Here is a 25,464-nt window from a genome sequence, read left to right as displayed (position 1 = left end):
AGAGGAGACTGGTACTGCTGGGAGAGTAGAGGAGACTGGTACTGCTGGGAGAGTAGAGGAGACTGGTACTGCTGGGAGAGTAGAGGAGACTGGTACTGCTGGGAGAGTAGAGGAGACTGGTACTGCTGGGAGAGTAGAGGAGACTGGTACTGCTGGGAGAGTAGAGGAGACTGGTACTGCTGGGAGAGTAAAGGAGACTGGTACTGCTGGGAGAGTAAAGGAGAATGGTACTGCTGGGAGAGTAAAGGAGATTGATATTGCTGGGGAAGTAGAGCAGGACACTGGTACTGTCAGCAGATAAGAGGAGATGGGTACTGTCAGCAGATAAGAGGAGACTGGTACTGCTGGGAGAGAAGAGGAGACTGGTACTGCTGGGAGAGAAGAGGAGACTAATACTGCTGGGAGAGAAGAAGAGAATGATACTTCTGGCAGAGTAGAGGAGTCTGATATTGCTGGGGAAGTAGAGGAGGAGACTGGTACCGTCGGAAGAGTGTAGTAGAATGGTACCGTCGGAAGAGTGTAGTAGAATGGCACTGTTGGGAGAGTGTAGTAGAATGGTGCTGCCGGGAAAGTATAGTAGAATGGTACTGTCGGGAGAGTAGAGGAGAATGTTACTGTCGGGAGAGTAGAGGAGAATGGTACTGTCGGGAGAATAGAGGAGACAGGTTTTTCTGAGATGACAAGAGACTGGTACCGCTGGGAGAGTAGAGGTCTTGTAAAGATTTAATTTGATCTCTGATCTGATAATCTGTGGCTGGGTAAAATCTTTCCCTTGAGATGTAGGCTAACATGAATTACCTATATGATACCTGCACTGGGGAACAGCCTGATGTTGACCCATAGATACCACATACCATAATTGTAATATCTAGGCAGCATCTTGTGATATGGACAATTGTTTTATCTATTGTTATCAGCCAGGTTGAAAATGTTTGTCCTTTTTCTTGTTTCAGATTGACAGAGGAGAGATGTGTATGATTATTCTCTGACAATGAGGATGGGCGATTAAACCTGACGAATTTCCTCATTAAACCATAGCAGTTGAGATATCCAGGTAGGTAACTGTAAAAGTGTGACATTATGGGGTTGATTTACTAAATCACAGAGTGCACAGTCTGGTGCAGCTCTGCATAGAAACCAATCGACTTCCGGCCTTTTTTTTTGTCAATTTTTAATAGAAAAAGCTGAATTTAGAAGCTGATTGGCTACCATGCACAGCTGTTACCATATTTAGCATTCTCCAGTTTTAGTAAATCAATTCCTTTGTCCCATACAAATACACACCAAGATCAGTCACCTTTCACCAGTTATACAGGCACCAACACCCGCTCAGTGTGTCACGAATATGAAATGGTGTGCATAAAAATATTCCCAATTGTAACATCACTGATAGCATCTGTGTTACCATGGTACCAGCCCTTTCCATCCGTGTACTGATAATATCTTTCAAATAAATATGGGAAATAATTTAAGGCATGTGTAAATACATTCCTGATATACATTCCTGTGTGGCACGTCGGTCTCTGTGGACTTATAGTGGAACTACACTGCATCTGAGCACCACAAACCAAAAACACTTACTTACATTTAAAGATGTACAGCTTGTTTGGCTGTACTTCCCCTGTGGATCACAGTAGTGCAGTACGTTCTGCACTCCTGTGACCCCTTTTCAGCAGAGAGCGGGCTTAAGCCCGCTGTTGGCTGACGTCACAGAGCTGGTGCAGGCTCGGGAAGGATTGCAAACATATGGCTGACATCTGCCCACATGCCTGGACTGGCACCCGACTCAGCCTCTTAGCGTGCTGCTGAGAGCTTGAGTCAAACGCTCCCGTCCCCTTCACAGACAACAGGAAAGGGGGAGGGTTAGAGCAGAGAGCCAGGGACTGACAGTTTATTTACAGTGACTGACAGTCACCAGCTCTCTGCTCAGGGAGCTCTGAGAACTGAGCGATCAGCCGTGTTTGATTGATCGGTTAAAATTAAAATCTGTCAAATTAGCCAACTCGTCAGAAACTCCAACCACCTCACTTCTGGTGTCTTTAAAACATCAGTAATTGGAGATTTTGATGAATTACTGTTTGGACACAACACCGGCAACCGAATACAGTCTGGTAGAGGAAGATTTAGCTGTTTTGGCAGCACAGCGGCTAATGAGGACAAAGTTCTCGCTGCCTCGGAGGCTAGTATTGGAGCGGAGTAACAATCTGCGCCTTATAATATTGTGCACAGGACTCTATTCGGTTGACTGTGTTGTGTCCAAACAGCAATTAGTCAATCTCCAATTACTGGTGGTTTAAGCAAACTGAAAGTTAGGTAGTTGGAGTTTCTGATGAGTTCTGATGAGGTGTTTTGACAGAACACCGGCTGGGAAAAGATGCAGTATCAGACCGATGCTGCATCCATCTAGTTAAGTATATTTAAAAAAAAAAATGTAAAAAGATTCCCATGCTTCTCTTTTGATACATTTTTATTATTCAAAACAAACTCCCCCATTCATCCATGTTTCCATGCTTTATTTTGTTAAGAGATCCCTTATAACAGCCCCCTCCCCCCAGCATTTTTTTTTCTTTTTTTTTAACTTACTTTCTTTTATTCCATCTTCAAAGAGATAAACAGAAAAACAAAAAAGAAACAAGAAAAACAAACACACACAAAGGAAGTTACATTCTCAAAACAAATGGAAGATTATAAAGCATAGTAGTAGAAAACAAACATGCATATGTCTCTAGTGGATTAGCATGTAGGGTGATGAATCCTGTTTAAAACAGCTATTAATGAGTTGCAAACTTATGAGTAACAAATAGATCCTCCTATATGTAAGACTTATCCGAAACTTAAACCAGTATTAGCAGTGTCATTCTTTGTTCCATTCTATTGGTTAGTAGTTTTGTAGATACATCGTTACTGGTGGAGTATAAAAGATCCACACTATTATGAACGCATATAGAGTCTAGCGCAGTGTTATAGTACTTAAGGTTTATTGTATCATTCCAGAGTTATGCTTCTGGGGTCCTCAATCCAGGGTTCCCAGTTTCTGTGAAGATTTTCAGTGGAGAGTTTGGCATTGTAAAAAAAGTATTCCATTTTGAAATGGTTGTTTAGGATCAAGGTCAGGTCTTGTAGAGACAGAGAGATTGGAGACTTCCTTGGGGCTTGGAAATGAATAGGCCACATGATGATTGCCAACCCGAGGAGAAGATCCACTGAAGATAGGTTAGTTGACATGGGAATGATTGAGTGAAGAAGATCTAGTGTTTGAGTCCAGAAATCTTTGACGGACGGGCATTCCCACCATATGTGAAATAGAGTTCCTGGCATGCCGCAATTTCTCCAACACATATGAGAGGTATTGGAATATGATTTGGCAAGTCTAGATGGTGTATAGAACCAACGCTTAAAGAGTGACTCCCAATGTGCAGTACAGTGGGAGAGTCGTAGAGGCAGGGATAGTGTCTTGTACCATTGCTCCTTTGGAGGGGTAGTAGACATAAATGTGGTCCATTATGAGATCTGTTCCTGAGAGGATATCGTAAGCGATTCCGAGAAGAGTTCGTAAATATATGAGATGCCTTTGGTAGATTTGTTGTTTGTCTCATAGAATTTTAATAAGGGGCACGCAGTATCTTATTGTTTGTTAATCATTGAATCTTGGTGAGCATGGATCAAATCCTGAGATATACATAAAAAGTTTTGGGGGGATAGGTTATGTTTGACTTGGAGGTTTGCAAAGGACGTAAAGTCAGAGAAGGAGTAGAGATCTCCGACAGTGTGGATACCTGCTTCCATCTAGGATTGTAGGTGTAGATCTAATAGTACAGTATGTATGCAATGGACTTGAGAAGTGTCAGAATGGCGTGAAGTAAGCCCTTAAAAATTTGTGGGATGGCCATCTGTACTCTGAGGGATGCTGTGATTGTGTCCAATGGAAAATGTTGAGGTTTGGGGGCCAGAAGTGAGGCACTGAGGAACAATTTGGAATCCTTGTGAATCCTTATGCCTGACTCTGTTTGCTTCCAGCCCCCCCCCCCCCCCCCAGCATTTTTTTGCCTCGGCCGTCTTGAGTAAGGGCAGATAATTCATGTAGCAATAACTTTCTGGAATCCATCCTCCCTTAGCTTAGGCATGCAATCAGGAGGGTGTTCTTAGCTGAGAAAACCCCTCCCCCATGAAGGCTCCTGAGATGTATGACATTATTTGCCTGGAGGCCAGGAACTCGCTGAAGAAATGTAAAATATTTTTTTTAAAGCAATTAAATATAATATACTTTCCTATCTGTTTATGAATGCTAGCAGCATAAGAATTACAAATACTCAAAGTTGATTGTGAGGGAAGTTCCGCTTTAATGATTAGACAATACGGCTTATTGGCTGTAATCTAACCTTTTGGGATGTGTATTGAATAGACCTGTGCCATCAGGCATCTTCTTTATAATGCTATAGTTCTCTCAGTCGCAGTCACATTCTTTGAGGAACTGATAACATTTCCTAAACTTTCCAGCACCACTGTCCTCGGTTCTTATGTCTGGGTGTTTATATATCACTGTCGTCTTTCCTTGCCATAGCGCAACTTGTCTTATCTACTCTAATAAACTGTCAAAAATATTTGAGTGTTAAATGAGCTTTTACCACCCCTATTATATACTGTACATGTATACAGTGTATTTTTTTTTTATAGCTGTCTTGCTGCATTTGGGAGATGTATATATCACTTTTTGTGGAGGAGATTTCTGGGAAATGAAGATGATATCCTCTGTTATTATTATCCCAGTCATTTTCATCACGTTCCTTATTTTATAATGCGTGTGCAGAGGAAAGTCACAGGCGCAGCGGGCGATTTGTTCTGGTGTACTTCCTCCATGTATATTGATGTTCTTGCAGGAGGTTTCTTAGGCTCCTTGGTGGACAGGCATGTTGGGAGAGCTCTGCTTCTCATTTTTTTTCCTCTGGGACTTGATTAGTTAAATGTTCCAGGCATAAAATGTCATTACAGTAGCTCACCTGTTATTTCCCTTCTAAAACAGAGCTGGGATTCCACTCACAATCCTGAAGAGGTGTTTGGGAGAGGTGGGGAGACCGGCAGGAGGAAATGGTTCTCTGGCAGAACAATGAGAACCCCCACATTGAGCAGCTCTTAATGGAGAGGCGAAGGAAGAAAAATGTCTTTTTTTGGGGGGTTTGGTTTTCCTGTATGGGGTTAACGAGACCACATACGTTACAGCGGATGAACCACAGTTTCCTGTGCAGTGGAGCATGTCATACATTCATAGTACATATACCACCAGAACATTCACACAGGGCCTGTATGGAATTCTGTTTTATTTACTGACTTGCTATGTGGAAAATATAGTTTCATATTCCTTTCGGTAGTCTGCCTTTCATTTATAAAGCTATAAGGTGGGCCTTTATGTAACCCATGACACTACTGCAAATGGAGGTGTACCTTGCCAGTAAATGAAGCAGTGGAAGACAACTGTATGTAATATATGTAATATGGATGTCTGTAATTCAGTTCTACAATCTTTTTGTTTCCTATTTAAAGCTGAGTTCCATCAAATTCAGCCACTTTTTACTCTGTGCATGTATACCAGTGATTTCCAAACTGCGGCCCGGGGCTGGATGCAGACCCTTGCTTGCCTTAATCTGGCCCTTGGGACACTTTTCCACCCACTGATACAAGACACTATTCCTCCCACTGAAACCAACAATGGGGCACTATATCTCTCATTGATGCCAACAACAGGGCACTATTCCCCAAACTGACACCAACGCTAGGACACTTTTTCTCCTACTGACACCCACAATGGGGCATTATTCCCCCCACTGACATCAACAATGCGGTATTCCTTCCACTGACACCAACAATAGGGTACTATTCCTCCAACTGACACCAACAATGTGGTACTATTCCTCCCACTGACAAACAGTGGGGCACTATTCCTCCCACTGACACAAACAATGGGGCACTGTTCCTCCCCTTAATAGCAAAGATGGGGCATTGTTTAAGCCCACTGACGCCAGTAAATTTTCTACTCCCAATAGCCACAGTCCGGCCACCCTAAAGTCTGAAGGACAGTAAACTGGTCCTTTGTTTAGAAAGTTTGGAGACCTCTGATGTATATTATGAGTTACGTCCAGTGAGCTGCATGTCACCTCCTGGACCTTTCTCTATTATTTACAGTGGCAGTTCCAGAGGATGCACTCAGGGCTCTGACAGGGGAGAAAAGCACACAGAGCAGCTATGTCCTCCCCCTCCCCTCTTGCCATTTCACAGAAGCCTTTGTATTTTGTGAATGAGTTCACATAATGCAAATGCTTCTGTGATTGGGCAGGACAAGGGGAGGGGCAGGCATATCAGCTGCCTTGACTCTGCACTTGAAGGAGCTGAGACCAAAGTTTCCTACCCAATGCGCCATACCCATCTTCCTGGTGCACAGTAAACCTATCAGATGTAAATTAGGGAGACAACTCATGACATGCCTGCATCTTTTATAAAGTATCTGAATTCCTGGAGTTCAGCTTTTAACTTTAGAAGTCATTGTTCAAAACTTTTTGAGAGGAGGAAATTCTCTAGTGGGGAATACCTCCTTGTATGACAACTCTCTAAGATGGGAATTCTGTACACTTTATATATATCTCCTCTCACTTCCTGTTGCTTCCCCAGAATAGGAAGTGAAGTGAAACCTCCCCAGTTGGACACAGAGAGTAAAAAAAAATCTTGATAGGTATTTTAAACTTTCCTTATATCCAAAACTAAAAAAAAACAAGCTTTGCATACACTTTAAAGAGGAAGTAAACCCTCTAGAAAAAATAAAAAAATAAACACCCTGCAAGACAAATGCAGAATGAGCTAGTATGCATAGCATACTAGCTCATTTTAAATTACTTACCTGAGATCGAAGCCCCCACAGCTGTCCTCATTCCCCTCCTCTATCACCGACATATCTCCCGGAGTGACTTCCGGGTGACTGGCCAGACCCGCAATGACATCACTCCCGCGCATGTGCGCAGGAGCCGCCACTAACGTCACGATCGCCATTAGAAACGGCACGCCCAGTGCACCTGCGCACCGTTGTCTACAGAGCATGCGCCGTAGACATCGGTGCCTGTCTTCTGCAAATATCTCCTAAACATGTAGGTTTAGGAGATATTTCTTGCACCTACAGGTATGCCTTAACCTAGGCTTACCTGTAGCTAAAAGTGGTCTGTAAGGGTTTACAACCACTTTAATGCTAGGGGTTTCAGTTTTCTTTTTCCACTTATTTGTTATTTCCACTTTTCCAACATAACAGGAACCAAACTTTGACTACCAACCCTTATATAGAGAAAAATATAAAAAAAAGTGCCATGATACGCTTGAATAGAAATATATAAAAGATCATATACTTTATTAGTAAGTGCATGAGCAAAAACCAATAAAAAATCTTGGCCAAGAATATAAACTACTGGTAACCAGTAACTGCCTCAAAGTTTAAAGTGATTGTAAAGGCTTGTTTTTTTACCTATAAAAATAACAAACATGTTATACTTGCCTCCTCTGTTGCAGTGGATTTGCACAGAGCAGCCCGGAGCCTCCTCTTCTCAGGTTCCTCTTCTGTGGTCCTGGCCGCTCCTTCCTGTTCAGTGCCCCGACAGCAAGCAGTTTGCTATGGGGGCACCTGAGCTGAGTCACAACTCCCTGTGTCCATTCAGGCATGGAGCCTGGACCCAGGCCCCACCCGCTCTCTCTCCCCTGATGACGCCGCTGCTGTGTCTCAGCCAATTAGGAAGGAGAATCTCGAACGACTGAGACACTCATAGACATCGCTGGATAGAGGGGGACCTCAGGTAAGTGATGGAGGGGGGGGGGGGGTTGAGGGGAAAAGGCTTTTTATCTTATTGCATACAACGCATTCATATAAAAAAAAAACCTTCTACATTTAAAACACTTTTAAATGGACCTTATGGACATTATAAGTTTGAGGCAGTTACTGGTGCCAGTAGTTACTATTCTTGGCCAAGAGACTTTTTATTGGTTTTTGCTCATGCTTTTACTGTGATAATAATAAAGTATATTATCTTTTATATATTTCTATCCCAAACTTGCCACGGCAGTTTTTTCCCTCTATATAGGGGTTGGTAATCAAAGATAGGTTACTTTTATTTTTTTATTTTTTATTAACAAGAAATCCTTTTATTTTTTTGAGTGAATTTCTACTGATGTACCAATGACTCCCCCCTGGTATACTATATCATTGTTGCTTAATCTATAACCATTTCCAATATTGGTATTTTTTTGTGGTTTATGCTAGGTGACCCGGTTTGAGGCTATTTTTTTTATTGGGGTTGACTAGTTTTTTTTTATTTATTTTTTTATTTGTGTTTTACTAAGAATTTTTTGAAGAGGAGAAGGGAAAGGGGGAAAGGGGATTTCTTGTTCTGGAGTTTGTTTGTTGTTGGTTGTTTGCTTATTTGTATGTTTGTATGTTTGTTATGTAAAAGAAAATAATTTTCAAAAATAAAATCAGATTAAAAAAACAAAAAAACTTTTGGCATTAGCTAAATCAGTTTCAGGGAATGTTTACAAAGGGCAGAATGGGTTCTATTATAAATTGTTGATCTCTGTATGGTTTTGATTGTCATAGTATTTGTCTCTCTTCTTGGCTTTGCCTCTGATTAATAACACTACTACTGATTGCTAATAGCCACGCTCATTGCTCGCCTCTGTGCACTAAAACTGACTACAGAATAGTGATGAAGCTCCCCTTGACTAAAGCCTGGCACACACGGGCTGAATAGTGGTCAGCTTTTGTCGAACGGGCATGCTGGAAAACCAGCATCCAATCAACGCTGCCAGCCAACGGCTGAGAGAGCTGACCGGTGTGTTCTGGCGGGTGGAGGGGGGGCAGTCACCCTGTCACAATAGCTCAGTGGGGAGATCGCTGTACTAGCCTCAGATTGTTGGTAAGGCGGCTCCTCCCGAGCTCTTCTTTTTTTTTTTTTTGTTTTTTCCGTTCAGCCTGCTCGTTTGAATGAAAAAAACTAAAACGAATAGTGTGTACCAGGCATAAGGCAATCGGTTCTACAAATTTAAGCATGCTGTAACACACTACATGCAGAGATCTTGCTAAATATTGGTAAATCTCGGCAGCCAATAGTGAATCATTCCTTTTCTATAAAGAAAATGGAACAAAGATTTTACTGCATGTGGCCCACATTGTATTGTTGGACAAAGTTTGCATGGAGTGTGTTGAGAGGGGGGTACCGTAGACACCTCTCCAGGATTCACCCCGGAAAGTCCGGGTTTTGAATCATGTATCAAGGTTTCAATCCACCTGAAACCCAGACACATTATTCAGACAGGAATGTGGCTCAGAACAGGGCTTGATAGGAGGGTGAGGGGGCACTATGTGTGCTGCATTTCTATTCTCTTTGGCGTGGCCAAAAGTGTCCCCGGTCTGTTACAATCTTATAGTCTACACTAGAAAAAAAATACATTTACTGTGCGCCGCTAAAGTGTTCAGGTTTGGCTTGAAGAAGTGGCGACCCTAGGGTACCACCTGTTGACTGCACTGATAGAGCTCCCTGTTTATGGCTTCCCTAACCAGGAGAAAACAATGGTATAGCTCAATTCACACTTCTATGACTCCAAAGTTGCACAGACTTTGGAGTGCAACTTTGATGCAATTTTGGATGGGTGCAACTTTGATATGACTTTGGCTTTCACTAGTGATAATGGACAACTGTTGCATTAAATAGCATTCAGGTACGACTTTCATGCAACTTTTGAGGGTTAACATTGAAGTCATTGGACCTCAACTTGCATGAAAGTCAGACCAAAGTAGTGCATGAACTACTCTGAAGTCACTGCAACTTAAGTCGCACAAATATGAATGGTTATCATTGAATAACTTGGGGAATGATTTGTCATGTGACTAATGTCCACAGTTGCATGTCAAGTCGCACAAGTGTGAACGGAGACTTATTAGCTGTTTTTTGTTTGTTTTGTTTTTTAAAGATTAATTCTGAAGTAGGTTTTTGTCACAGCTTAGCCAAGCAACTTCTTTTAATTTTCTTGATAAAGCCTGAAGTAGTATGGTCTGGTTTTCTACTATACTTTCCCGGCTGATCGGTGTAATTTTGCAGTGGAATGAACTGTGTTTCATGTTAGAATAGGAGATTGCACATCATTAGAAGGGTGCTGAGCCCCTCTGGCAGTGATCTGGATGCAGGTAATGGATCAGTAAAGGAGGGAGACACTGATCTTGGATGGTCTCTCTTAGCTTGGTAGGGGTCTAGTGTGACGATAACCTTGTTGGATAACAGGATTATCCCTGCCAGCAGGTGAGTAAATGGCATTATGGTAATGATCACTCCTTCAGGCACCTATCAGTCACTGACATGAACACCGAGTGACATTCTGTCCCTGCTACTTTCAGTGTCTTCAGCTATTTAACTTTACCTTCTACAAATCAGTAGTTTTGGGCAGCTAACCCACTGTATATAGTTTAATGCGATCAGCATACAATGTTGATGTTCCAGCATACAGCTCCATCATAAAATTTTGTATCCAGACAAGCAGCCATTTTTCCATATACTGATCCAGCCTGCCCCTGGGAAGGATGAGTTTTTTTATGATTACTGTCCGGTACAGAAAGTTACATTACAACAAACTTCTCCCAATGGCGGCATACAAGGGTTTACTAAAGTCAAATAAAATAAAATCCAATCATTTGCAAGCAAAAATGCATTTTTTTCTTTCTTCCTTGCATGTGAATGAGTGGCCTTTACAAAGTGAAGCTTCGCCTCATTTAAGGCCCGTACACACTATACGAATATGGGAAGTAAAATATATTCCGACAAACGATCTGCCGCTTTTCGGATCGTTAGTATGGTGCACTCGATTCCGATTTCGTCAGACGAAATCTGGATGTGCAGGCTATAAAATTTTTGTCGTACGTGGACCCAACGTCAGATTTTCGGTTAATTAGTACGGTTTTTGTATGAAAAGAATCGTATAAGAGCAAGATTACCCATGCTCAGAAATGAAAGGAATACATACAAAACTATTCAACGCATTACATCACTTCTTAAGAGTGAGTAACCTCTTTACTTTCGACATGAGACTAGCATGCAATAAAAAAACAGACCAACGGTCGTCCAAAAATCTGATCGTGTGTATGAGGCTTTAGTGAGCTCCAGAGCAAATGCCCCTACAGAGTGCATTTGGGCATTTAGCTCCATTACATGAAGCTCTGGTGTTTAACTTCAGGTGGATGGTACAGGCTCACCATCCAGCCCTGCTGCCGAACGCCTATAAAACTCTGTGAGAGGATGAGTGCCCAGAATGCAGACTGTTTACGTTCCTGGCATTTGTTTCTGGGCACATAATGCCCTAAATGTAAGTTCCATTCACATCGCCAGCCCCATCCAGCAGCAGGAGCTGTCTGTCAGCCCTGAGGCCTAAGCTGCAGCAGTTACTAGTATTAACGGATATCGGTTTTGTTTGAGTACAGAATTGCATGACCGCGCAATTGTCAGTTAACCACTTGCCGACCTCCCTATAGCAGTTTTACTGCTACAGGGAAGCCGCTGTGTGCAAGATCGAGTATATATACACGTGATCCTGCACTTTAGGGTAGAAGGCAGGAATGCGCGCCTTCGGCTGCTCGCTCCTGCTGTGATTACACACAGCTGGAGCCAATGGGCAGGTACCGCTGATCACCAGCCACAGAGACAAAACTCCAATCATCTACGTATGCAAACAAGGCAGATTGCCATTCTGATCGGAGGGAAGGCATGTATCGTGTGTCTCTGCAAAGCAGGAACCAGGATCCATGTCTTCCCCTAGTAAAAGCACCTCCCACAGTTTAGAAAAATACTGGCTAGATTGCCGATCTGACAGGAGGGAAGGCATGGATTTTATGTTCCTGCAGACAGGGACTAAAATCCATCTCTTCTCCTAGTAAAAACAGCCCATGCAGTACACAAAAGCACTGGCTAGGCACACAGTTAACCCTTTGATTGCCCCTGATGTTAACCCCTTCCCAGCCAGTGCCATTAGTACAGTGACAGTGAATATTTTTGCATTATTATTATTTTTTATTGTAATTTAGTGTCCAATTGGCCGCCGCAATATCGTAGTCCCATTATAACTTGCTGATTGCTGCCATATTATTATTTTTTATTGTAATTTAGTGTGCAATTAGCCGCCACAATATCTTAATCCCATTATAACTCGCTGATTGCTGCCATAACTAGTAAAGTAATATATATATATATATATATATATATATATATATATATATATATATATTCCATAGTTTATATACACTGTATAGCTGTTGTGCAAACCACTCAATATACCACAAATATGTAGCATAATACATACTGGCCTAAGGCTGGTTTCACACCATTGTTTTGCGATAGCAGGAGATTTTGACTGGCTCTCTATTGAGCCAGTTCACATATCTCCGTAGTGGGTCCAGTGTGATTTGCACAAAAACAATGTGCACCTTTTGGTCCGTTTCAGGTCTGAATTCAGCCTAAAATTTGTGCTGAAATCAGACCTGAAACGGTGAACCAGGACGCACTGGACTCCTGGCTCATATGTGAACCCAGCCCTAATTCATGAAGATTTTATCATTTTTTTTATTGGATGTGTTTTATAGCAGAGAGTAAAAAAAATGTGTTTGTTTTTTTCAAAATTGTCAATCTTTTTTTGTTTATAGCTCAAAAAATAACGAAGTGGTAATCAAATACCAGCAAAAGAGAGCTCGATTTGTGTGAATAGAAGGACATACATTTTATTTGGGTACATCGTTGCATGACTGCAATTGTCAGTTAAAGTAACACAGTGCCGTATCGCAAAAAGTTGCCTGGTCAGGAAGGGTGGTAAATCTTCCAGAGGTCAGGTGGTTGAACAAAAAAACAATATTTTTTCGTATAGTTGGCCTTTAGCTCTTGTACATTAGGATTCATTGATGTTGTATAATATGGCAGAGACATTGTGTGAAATTGGTAGCAGAGACATAATAAAAATAGGATTTCAATGCTGCTTTCAGACAAGTCAAGTTTTACATAAAGATGTCTGTGTGTATGTATTGGGCGCGGCATTCTTGTGTAAAGAACTTGCTGCAATTGGGTTTCTCTGGAAGGGCTGAGGCGTCAGATTTTACTCTGTGGTTGGTAACATTTCAGAATGAGAGGAAATTGGCCTTTCTGTACGATGTAGAACGCGAAAAAAGAAAACTCATGCAAAGCTGCTCAGCGCCAATATTCCAGCAGAGCAAAATTACACTTCTTTTTTTTTTTTATCAAAAAGGTGTTTATTGAACAAGTTTAGATAGTTTCCAATGTACAAACAATGCATTTGCATATATCTATAGTTACATTTCATGGTTTTCCTAGTGCCTTTAACTTTAATCCAATCATCATGACCTTCAAGTCCACATATACATTACATCTGGTGTTTGAGCAACCCTAGCTCGTTGGGGTCCTGCCTTAGGGCATTGTAAGCTTCTGGACATCACCGGTTCCCTGGGACTTAGCCCAGGAGTATCCAACCAGGGTGACCAGTTTTTTTCAATCTACCTTGAGCTTCCCCTGTGTTGATAGATATACCTTTCCATGACCAAGTTGTTCCCCGTGTGCGTTATCCATGAGGCAACTGTGGGTGGTGAGATCAATTTCCATCTCATCAGGATGAGTTTTTGGACTTGAAACAGTGCCTTGGAGAATGCTATTCTAACAATCTCCTCAGGAATAACCTCCTCCAGAACTCAGTATAAATAACATAAAATAGTGAGGTTAACAGTCCAAAAATAGCACATAAGTGAGTGCTAAGAAATTACACCTCTTGACGACAGTGCACCGCCACCATATAGATTATGCGCTTACTAGAAGGCAAGCTTAGAGAACCTGTGGCTAAATACCTAGCCGGTGCTTCTAACAGTTGTCTGTCCCCCTCAGACATAGAGGGTAAGTCGTTACCAGAGAGGTAATTCCCAAGATCCGTATCTGAGTAAGCATCCCTCGACCCATAAAGGTCTGTGTAGAAGGATTCCAGCTCAGATATGATTTGTTCCAGGCCATTAACCACCCGGCCACTGGCAGAGCGGATTGCCCCGATGGACGGGGAATGTTGCTGAGATCTACTAATATTTGCCAGTAGGCAACTCGTTTTTCCCCCTCAGAGAAAGCAAGTTTTAGTGAAGAGTCTTTTACGTTCTGCAGTGGAAGATCTCAGGAGATCCGAGGAGTCCTGGGCCGACATCCATGCCTCCCTTGCAGAATCTGTTGGGTCTGTAACATAGGATAGTTCCAGCTGTCGTAGATGGTCTCCCACCTGCTCCAGCAGAGCCGAAGAGTTCCGTTCGACAATTGTGATTTCTGCAATGAACACCCTCCGAGGTATGCTTTGAAAGTTTCCCGCTTTTGTATTATATCAGTGTTTTGGCTATGGGATTGGAAAAAGCCGTTGATTTAGGGGCCTTGGGTAGTGAAGTGGGGGGTTGGGTAATCAGCCATAGGGCCATGGGAGAGTGGTCAGACACTCCTCGTGGGAAGTATTCCACCCTGGAGGTATAGTCAACTATGTTAGGGGTGCCTACACACAGATCAATATGTGACAGGGAGCTATGGGTTTTGGAGAAACATAAAAATTGTTTCATGTCTGTATGTATGCACTGTATATCTGTCCAGGCCACCTCAGAGAGCAGGTGGCTGAGAGCTGTACCCCAGCCACCCCTGGGGGGGGGGCTTGTTTGCCAGGTACGACAGCAGCAACTGCAACACTTCCCACGAGAACAGGGGTGGAATGTATACAAAAGCTAGAAGCAAGGTAATGGTGGACAATTTGCAGTATAAAAATACAAATCTTTTAGACGCGTCTGTCTACCAGTGAGTCAAGCTCCTGATAGGCCAGCGCATTGTGTATCAGTGCACTCATTCCGCGGAAGTAAGTAGAATGAGTGGAATGATAAGCCTTGCCAAGCCATGCGTATTGCAGGAACCCCACATTGTCCCCCAGGAGTTGCGTCTCCTGCAGGCCAATAATGGCTGGGTGGAATTTGCACAGGCAAGTGGAGATCATGGTGTGTTTCAGGGGGTTATTCCAGTTAGTCTGGGCACGTCGATAACCTGAAGTGGTCAGCAAAAAATGCATTAAACAGAGTATGCCCCTCAAGGGGGCTGTACATTGGAAAAACATTGTGAGTAGGAGGCAGTCAATCTCTTACAACTGCGTGGCATCTGAATTGAAGAAAACTAATGCAAAAGATACTCTGGGACACAGCCATGGTCAACCGGACATGGCTAGAACTTCCCAGGCGTTATAAAGTGTATGTTCCATTATATCTTCTTGAGCCAACTGGGCACCGAAACAAGGACCATGTATCCCATGACCACAGATGTTTACACGCATCCAACATGGTAACATCACTCGTGTGGGCTGGTGTAAGTAGCAGAACCAGTAAAAAGTGTGTAGTCACTCGCTATGTATTGATTGCAGGGATAGTTCCTCTATACTGTATAAGGGACTTAGCGCCCGACATTGCCCCGCTCCTTGTATTTTCAAGCAGGGTTCATCCTGCACCATCTTCATGTCCACAGTGGCGAAGATCTTGCTCATTTTGATCCAGCCAAACAGCCGCACCTTGTGCGCTTTCAAAGAAATTATTCTGACCTCTGGCTGTTACCCTCAGCTTGGCCTGGTATAACATAGCATAGGATAACTGCAGTCTTTGTAACCTCTTTTTGACATCTGCAAGCTTCAATTGTCTACGTTGCACCTCCACTGAGAAATCTGGGTAGAATGAGATTTTGGTGCCCTTGTAATGAATGGTCCCCTTCTCTTTGGCCAGGCGCAGCACTACCTCCCGATCCTTGTAATTCAGAAGCCTGGCTAGTACCGAGTGGGGAGGGTTGCCAGGTAGGAGGGGCCTCAGGGGTACCCTGTGTGCCCTTTCCACAGTGTAGATAGGTGAGAAGGCTTCTTTGCCGAACACATCCTGCAGCCAACCTTCAACAAATGCTGTGGGGTCCCTGCCCTCCACCTTTTCTGGGAGCCCCACTATGCAAACATTATTGTGTCTCAGGCGGTTCTAAATGCCATCTGTTTTGTTAAGGGCTTGGAATGCCTGCTGAGTAGCCAATCTAACATCCCTATTCAGAGGGCGCAACTGATCCACATCATTCACCCTGCTCTCAACTGCTGTGGTTCTTTCCCTGATCTTCTGGAGGTCTTGGCGGAGGAGGGATACTGTTTCACTCAGCCCTCCAAACTTCTCTTTCAGGTCATCCACAGAGGTAGTGCACTTGTGGACTGCATGCAGGATCTCAATAATGCCGCATACACACGACTGGACTTTTCAAGGGACTAGGTCCGACGGTCTTTCCGACGGATTTGAGCGTGATGACGTACGACTGGACTAGAATAAGGAAGTTCATAGCCAGCAGCCAATAGCTGCCCTAGCGTCGGTTTATGTCCATCGGACTAGCATACACATGAACGGATTTTTCGGTCCGGCAAGGCTCCGGTGGAAAAATGTAAAACGTGTTCTATTTCTAAAGTCCGCCGGATTTTTGGCAAGCAAAGGTCCGATGGAGCCCACACAAGATGGTATTGACCGACGGACTCGTTCCGTCGGACCTTTGCTGTCAAAAAGTCCGGTCGTGTGTACGCAGCATTAGCGTGGGTTGAGCACTGTCCTCTGAAGGTAGTTCAAATATATCAGGCATAGGGTCATTATGAGAGTTTAATGGCACTGTGTCATCTAGCAGGCTTGCATCATCCTCCTCATCTGCAGGCTTAGGGGAGTGTGTGAAGCATTCAAGGATGAATCAGCAATACCCAACAGCTTCTGGGTATAGTAAAGCATATCCCTGGGCTGCGGGGGTTTGTTTAACTTACCCCCCTGCTCGGTTTACTTCTCTATGCCTTGTGGTGCTTTAGGAGGCTGCAACTGGCAGGCGCCACCTTGGCCAGCTTGGGGCGCAATGGCCGCGAGGTCTCCACGGTTCCCCCGGGTCAGAATTGGCTCAGTTTCAGGTAGCCAGCGGGTCCGGATGGGCCAGGGTGTCAGCACGGCGAAATTTGGGCAGAATCGCTTGAGAGGAAAGGATTTTCCACAGGATCACCAGCGGGAATTCAGTGCAGCAGGGCTGCTCACATGCCTGGTCAGGCCACGCCCCCCAAAATGACACTTTAATGTCAAATGCGTCCTTGGATGTGAGATGATGAAGAACCTTCATAATGCCTGTGAAAAGGCCTACAGTTTATACCGATCCCTCTGGCGCTCGGTTTGGGCAGTGTAAACTAGTTTGTTTGTACTCTTCAGTGTATGTTTTTGTTTTTTTTGCCTTGTGTATCGTGGCTCCATCGTGAAGACGGGAGAACTCCATCAAGTAATTGCTGATGGCCAAGTCTTCTTGGGCTGGGGATATTTTGGGGAGGGAAAAATGGAGAAATGTTCTTTGCCTGCAGAACAAATCATTTTTTCTTTCTTCAGGCCTGGGGAAAAACTGTGATCTTCTTCCAGATCTAAGCTTGGACAAATAGTACCAATTAATCATGCTGATTGCAAGTGGATATTTAATTGCGTTAACTCTTGCCGTTCCCTGAAAAGGGCGCTTATCAGCTCTAGATTTTAAATGGTCCCATATGAGTCAACAAATAGTCGTCTCTTTCAAAGCCGAAGGTCTATTTACTTGATGCAGAAATTGTTTTGGTTACTCAGATTGCCTTCAGCTGAAGAGACTGGATCGGCTTAGCTGGGAGGAGCTGGAGACTTTGTACCTGCGATCTGTCAGGGACGGAATGGACTGCTATTATGAGGATCCAATTTCCTGGGCATTTGGTCACAAGCCCCTCTGTCACTATGTGGTGGCTTGCTGCATATTGCTAATGATTGCTGGGAAGTAAATTAAATTTTTTGGACTTCAGTTCTAAATTCTTGGGACTTTTTCTTCAGATTGCCTAAATTATTTTTCCCGGACATACATTTCCTTTTCATACATGCATAAAAGATTAATCAGTTGTGGAGAAAACTTTAGTGGGGGGGGGGGGGGGGGGGGGGGTGTATTCTAGGAGAAAAAACTGTTTTAACCACTTCCCACCGGCCTATTGTAATAATACAGTGGGGTGGCTTTATATCAGGTGGACGTCATGTGATGTCCTCCCACTCACACAGCCTAGGTAGCTGTGACCAATCACAATGATCCCATGTCATTTGTAAATAATGGCTGTGTCAGGAACGTGCTGGCCATAGCAGAACCGAAGTTCCGAGGCACATGCAATTGCGCGTGCCCGCCAATGCCTGGCGAACGCATATGCGCACGTATATTAGCCTTTGACACTGGCGCCGATTGCACATAAGCACAGCAGCTGCACTAGTCCATTGCTGTCTGATCTACAGCTATACCCATGTTCGTGAACCTGTTCCTGTTGACTTCTGTATTTGACCTGGATTGCCTTTGACTTTGCAGTGCAATGTGTGCCCATTCATTTTGTATGGACGCAAATCACACTGCAAAGTATCAATACTCATACTTGACTGAAAGTAGGGTTGTCCCGATACTGACCATTTGCGCGAGTACTTGTACTCACACAAATGCTCCCGATGCATTATCCGATACCTGGGAGAGGTGGGAGGGGTCATAGGCTGAGAGGGTGGGGGCGGAGTCAGCAGAACGATTCCTCAAGGGCAGTGGAACTAGCTAGGTAAGCTGGCAGGGGTGCAGCTGCATCAGGAATGTTGACTGGAGCCATCACATTCGGTTGCTGTCAGTGATTGAACATCCCGAAGCCCATCTTGGTACACCCTGCACTTTGCCACAGTAAGCCAGCTGTGGACATCTTGTTACACCCAGCCCATATAATTTGGGGTTGGGTGTAACAAGATGTCCACTGCTGCTTACTGTGGCTGAGTGCAAGGTGTACCAGGATGGGCGTTGCAGCATAGCATTTCAAAATAAATCCTTTCCTCTCATGTAATTTATTGCTGCATTTCAGTGCCTGCCCATTGTATCCATAAGTGCCAGCCATCAGTGCCAGCCATCAGTGCCAGCCACCCATAAGTGCCAGCCATCAGTGCCAGCCACCTGTCAGTGCCCATTAGTGCCATTTATCAGTGCCAGCTATCAGTGCCAGCCATCAGTCAGTGCCATCTATCAGTGCCCATCAGTCAATCTGTCACATGAGATTTAAAAAAAGTATCAGTAATCGGTATCAGCGAGTACTTGAAAAAAGTATCAGTATTTGTACTCTGTCTTATAAAAGTGGTATCGGGGCAACCCTAACTGTTGGTGCATACCTAGTGGGGTCTGTATTCGAGAAGGGGAGAGCTCAACAGGGCTGGCAGCATTGCATAGGAGGAGTACAGCAGAGGCAGCGTTAGTGGCTCCCTACAGGAAGTTAGGAGCTCATTGGATTTCTGACAGAACCAGCAGGCATATTTCTGTTCCTGCAACATTGATAAAAAGATAAAACATGGTCAAACTGTTCAAATATTGCAGAGACATATTGCATTGTTCTTTTTATTTTATTTTTTATTTTGCCCAGGCATATACTTTAATGTCCCCTTTAATTGCTTAGGTTTTCAGATTTGTGTATTGTTGGGTAGGAGGTATATTATGTATCTCTGTAGGAGAAATCATCCTGTGCAGAAGCTTGCATATGATTGTCCTGTCCATCGCACCTGTCACTCCGTCACCCAGTGTTTCTTGTCACATTCCCCGCGTAGGCTCGCTCTCCTCCATTCCCCCTCTCAACTCGCATATACGATATGTTTTGATGCAGTTCTGGCTGCCTCTCTGGGAAAGGAAATAAGCTGTCAAATGTAAAGCCTCAAGTGAAGAGAATGCAAGATAAAAGCATGCCCAGATCGTTGAAAAAAAAAAAAAATTTCAAGCAAGCCAAGTGTCCAGAGGCAGGCGATTACATAGAGCCATTTGTGAGTGCTGCACAACGTGGCTGATAATGTCTCATAGTTCTCCTGGTGCCATACAGTACATGCGTGTTTGCTAATTCTCAAGACATCTGAATGAGAAACATATTTCACATACACGTTTTCTGAGAGGTGTTTGGAGGATTAGCGGTAGCCGTGATTGGAGAAGGTGACATGGCAGTCAGACAATTGACATTCCACCCTCCAGCCATCTTCTTACTAATGCTTTTCACTCATCTAATGGTGATCGTTCAGAAGAATGTCAAAGAGAAGATTTAAATGATTGACTGCATAATACTAAATATTAATGTCTCATTCAACCACTTTAACCCCGGGAAGGATTTTCCCCCTTAATGACCAAGCCATTTTTTGTGATATGGCACTGCGTCGCTTTAACTGACAATTGCGCACTTGTGCGACGTACCCAAACAAAATTGACGTCCATTTTTACCCACAAATAGAGCTTTCTTTTGGTGCTATTTAATCGCCTCCTGTGGTTTTTATTTCTTGTGCTAAAAACAAAAAAAGACAGACAATTTAAAAAAAAAAATAAAAGAAAACTATTATTTTTACTTTCTGCTATAATACACATCCAACAAAAATATATATATAAAGAAACAAATGTATTCATCAGTTTAGGCCAATATATATTCCTCTACATATTTTTGATTAAAAAAAATCGCAACAGGCAAATATTGATTGGTTTGCACAAAAGTTATTGCCTCTGCAAACTACGTGATATATTTAGGGACTTTTTTTTAATTGTTTTTACAGATAATGGCGGTGATTTGTGATTTTTAGCGGGACTGCGACATTGCGGAGGACATATCTGACCCCAAATGACACTTTTTGGGGACCAGTGACATTATTACATTGATCAGTGCTATAAAAATGCACTGATCAATGTAAAAAACTATTTTTGTGCCAATTCCTGATTGATAGAGGTGTCTAAAAAGTGACACGCTTGAATAAAAACTGTCCACATATAAACCCCTTTCTGAATAAGTCCAAGTCCCAAACAATTTTGCCGCTGCTCCCTATGTAGTATTGGCAATTGGGGGGGGGGGGGGGGCTCCAAGCTGCTATCTTTTCCCTCGTAAACCAGAAAACTCCATGTATAGCCTGTTGCCCTGTCACAGAGCTTATACATCTGGCACGCTTGCTGGGGAGATATTGTTTGAAAACAGACAGGAAATGTAATCAGGGACTCCTGAATGCAGACATTTTGATCAGGGATGCAAATTTTTCATTGAAGTGGTTTACGAAGGGCCAAATTTTATGTAGCCAGTCATATTCAGGGTCACCAACAGAGCTGATTGTCATTGAAATGTATGAACCGCAATATCTGCTTGTACCTAGCCCTGGACATGGCAGCAGAGAACACAGGCATATGGTGAATTTGGTCAGTGGACCAATATGACCGCAACTCTTTTTAGTAATGCCCAAGTTGAGGGATAGGCCCAGAAAGGTCCTAATTTCGGGGAAATGTTATAGGTTTACAGGCAAATTTTCTGGCAAGGGGGGAATCTGGGTTTTTGGCGATTAATTGACCAGCATGTAAATTGCTTTGGTCCACTATAGATCCGTTAAGCTCTTCCGTGAAAAACGGCTCAAAAAATTCAAGGGGCGTTAAATCTGCTGTTTCCACCTGAATTCTGGGTTGGCCAGTGAATGCTGGCAGTACGGGCGCTGCAGAATCTGCCGGCTGCCAATCAGGACTTGCAAGCGTATCAGGAAGGGCACTATAGACTCTACAGGCATGTGTTCAAACTCTTGGTGGCCATGGGGTACTACTTGTGCTAGCCACCACACCAGCCTGAACTGCACTTATGAGACTCGCCACATCACCAAATATAGTAGATAGTGCAGTGCTGGTTTGTCTACAACCAGGTTGTACTAGGCTGCTGGTGCTTGCCAGTTCACCAGAAGGTTGAGTGGCACTAGTACTGACATTGCTGTATACGAGTATCATGCGGTTGTTACACCTCAGGAACAGAAGAACGGGGTCGGGTAAGCCTGACCTTAGTGAGGACCACTACTCTGTTGTCAGAGCTAACTGTCAGAGTGCCTTTCTCTACAGGTTCAAATACTGAGCCTGAATCTGACAGGACTTCCCGCTCTCATCTGTCATGCTCGGCATCCTGTAGGCCTCTTCCCTAGTGTACCTTGCATTCGACATTTTGTCCAATATATTTGTAGGTAACTAGTGCAACTCACAGGTAAAAGAGCACCTGGTTGTCAGAGTATTGTTTGTACCACTACAAAAAAAAATTAACTGTTAGTGCTAAAAGGGATCAGGCCTGACTCTGCTAACGCTGCAGTTTTGTGTGCTGTGTTTTGTAAATGAGAGTGATCTATTGATACTGCTCTTAAGTGGGCTGGACTGGGCGGAGGGGCTAAACGCAGGTTCTGGCAGGTGTCTGGGCTGATCCTGGTAAAGTTGCATTTTTGGGAACACTATACTACTGGGGACGCTAGTATAGATCTGATCAGATCAAAGATATTGATCTGTTCGGAAACTATTCTTGTAAGGGAAGTGTATGTGCGTGTGTTGTTAGTGCTACCGGCAATCAAAGGGTTAAAATCTGATGCTGTCTGGGATTGTCGCTAACGTACGCTAACACCTAAACTGAAGTTGACGCTAACTAGCACTAAGTAGCTAACTAGTGTCACACGTGACACTAATACAGTGATCAGCAAACAAAATCTGTACACTATACTAATACCACTGTGACAGGGTTAACTTGGGGGTAAACAATGGGTTAAACCTTTATTTAGGGGATATATGGGGGGGGTACCCTAAACCTGTCAGGGCCTACCAATAACTGCCCTAACCCTGATTAGTGTCACAAGTGACACCAATACAATGATCAGTAATGATCAGACCTGTTGAGTGATTGGTTCTAAACTGAATCGGATTGTCGTGGTGATGGCGGGGGTGCGCGCACGCCCCCTATTTGTGGGCCCGAGTCACGTACCTGTACATGGCTTTGCACATCGGGGCCGCCCTGCCGCAGTAGATGTACGTGGGGCGGCCTGGAACCGGTTAAAGTTGAATTCCAGGCATGGTATATTTTACCAGCCTTAAGCAATGTAACTACTGTAAGTATATACCATACCTGGCCAGTTTCCCTGGAAACTGAAAATCTCTGAAGTAGACACTGCTACTCCAGTAATCTCCTCTTCCAGGTCTTGAGCTGAATGGCTTTCCCGATTCCCTGGCAATTCAGGAGTTCAGCCACTCAGCATGAATTCAATTCATAGAATGCTCTGCATTTCTGAATGAATGGAAAACTTTCTCTGATTGATGAGGTGGAGAGCGTGACGTCACCGCTCTCCCTCTCCACCTCATCAACAGTTACATTGGTTCAGCTTGGAAAAAGTGTTCTTTGATTGAAAGAGCTGGAGAGGTGCGGAGGTGAAATCACACTGTCCACTTGTCTAACCAGAGAACAATTTGCAATGAAAATCATTCCCTGAATAGTGAATAACAAAATACGTGCAGCCCAACTTAACATATCAATGTAAATACCAGGAAAACATGCCAAAAAGATATATACTGCAAAATATATCAATACAGCTAATCCATATTACTTATCAACCTGATAATGCATTGTGCTGGTGTACAGAAAATATTTGAATTTGAAAAGTCTAATCATTAAATGATGTACCACCACTTTGATAATGTGCACTGAATAATATAAATTGCTTTGTGTCCACCCCCCAGATAAGTTGGCCACTTACCTCAGGGCTATGACCCCTGCATTACCAGGACGGTGAAAACAAGCTTTACTCCCTTCAGGAAAAATGGCTCTGATGGTCCCTCAGTAAATCCTTGCTCTTTTCCACAAAAAATAGGAACACTGATCCTCAGGAGCTCAAGATCATCAGGTGCCTACATGGGAGGCAAGAGAAAGCACACAGAATGTAGTGTTCTTCTTTTAAAAGATTTAATATAATTAAAAGATATAGGTATTGCACTTACAAGTGTAGCACTGCAGCCAGTGCTAAGTCGAGCACACGTGTACAGCAGCCGTCATACAGCTCACTTCCAAGATGGCCAGAGGAGGATGTCACGCTCCTATACGCATTACGTCCAGGGCGGGGACTACTTCTTCTCTGAATGGTGCCCATGCTAAACGCCTGACCTTCTGTGTTCACAATGCAGCCTCAGCACTGGACGTGGAAGGTAGCGGAGATCACTGCAGTAGCAGTGTCTGCTTCAGTGATTTCCAGGCGCATAGGCCAGGTATGGTATATACATATCCAAGGTGGACCAATTTAACTATGTAAAAATATACCATGCCCGGAATTCTTCTTTAATCTTTACAGACCAATCAGATCTCAGATGAAGGCTGCTGGTGTTCATTTCTAGAGTAGTGCTGCCTATGCCTTCATTGATCCCTATGCAGGGCTATTGCAACATCCCCACAATACTTTTTCAGTGGCTTTGCTAATGTGACATAGGAAAGGGAATGTTATTTTTTTTTTTTAAATCAAATGTTTTTTTTTTTTTATTGAGAATAACACAACCAATTGAAATGCAATGGAATGTTATTAAATGGATGCATTGCCTCCCATAGGAAGGGAAGAGGTTAAATATAAATTGATGAGAAAGGTCTTACTGGCACTGTATGACTTATTAAAACTTCCCACAATAATTCCGCAGTTTAGAAATCCTCTGAGCTCCCTGCGGATCTGGGTTTTGAGAAGTTCCATATCTGGCGGGATGTACGGTTCATGCTGCATATTTTGACATGTAAGGTGTCATTGCTCATCCGCTATCTCGCCAGCCATATCTCAGGGAGGACTCAGTGTTCCACTGACCGTCCCTTATCGCTGCGTCCGTCCACTTTTAACAAGCCATCTTGGAAAGTGTCCAGAGGCTCTGGAACTGGATCCCCTCCACCCCTGAGCAGCTTTAGCTTCCAATTTCAGAATGTGCAGCCGGAGTTTAATATTGTACAGACCCGTCCCCCCTAATGAATTAAAGGCCCGCTGTTATTACATTGTCATCTTACTCACTGCTGATGAGCCAAGTACATTTTCTCTGTAGTTGTAAAAATCTTAAAGCCTCTTAGGAAACCCGCCAACAGTGCATGAGGAAAAGAAGAACTTGCTACGCCAGCACTGAGAAGCCTGCCGCCAGCTATGCTGGTTGATATGACATGAGAAAGTGTCATGGAAGCCTAAGGAAGCCTGGCTTGTTTTTGTTTGTTTTTTCTGCAGAAGTGTATTTCCCACTGTCCTCCTGTAGCCATCTTGGTATATTAAATATGCTTCACCCTGAGATTTTGCTTGCTGCTTTGGAATTGTCTACATTGCATGTGAGATTGACTTAATGTGGTTGTAAACCTCAGACATGTAAGAAAAGACAAGAAAGCAAAGAAAGACAAAGCACATCCCTATATAGTGTGTACTTGTCTCAGTCCAAAGCACTAATGTCTTGTACACACGGTCGGACATTCCGACAACAAAATCCAATTTTTCCAGACGGATTTTGAAACTGGTGTTGCATACACTCGGTCAGACAAAGTTGTCAG

At 43.5% G+C, this 25,464-nt stretch overlaps 1 long non-coding RNA gene across 1 annotated transcript in view; it reads left to right on the top strand.

The window, feature by feature from the left end:
• The first annotated feature begins 950 nt into the window (after positions 1-950).
• LOC143936143 (uncharacterized) overlaps positions 951-25,464 on the top strand; it is a 198,570-nt gene continuing 174,056 nt past the window's right edge. The window contains exon 1 of the long non-coding RNA XR_013263621.1: positions 951-1,054. This is a non-coding gene — a long non-coding RNA (uncharacterized LOC143936143). The remainder of the gene's footprint in view (positions 1,055-25,464) is intronic.

This window comes from Lithobates pipiens, unplaced genomic scaffold (genome assembly GCF_037356315.1).
Source record: "Lithobates pipiens isolate NorthernLeopardFrog02 unplaced genomic scaffold, aLitPip1_a1.2 Scaffold_28, whole genome shotgun sequence".
Lineage (NCBI taxonomy): Eukaryota > Metazoa > Chordata > Amphibia > Anura > Ranidae > Lithobates > Lithobates pipiens.
The sequence above is the reverse complement of the archived record's forward strand: the minus strand, read 5'-3'. Positions and strand labels throughout refer to the sequence as shown.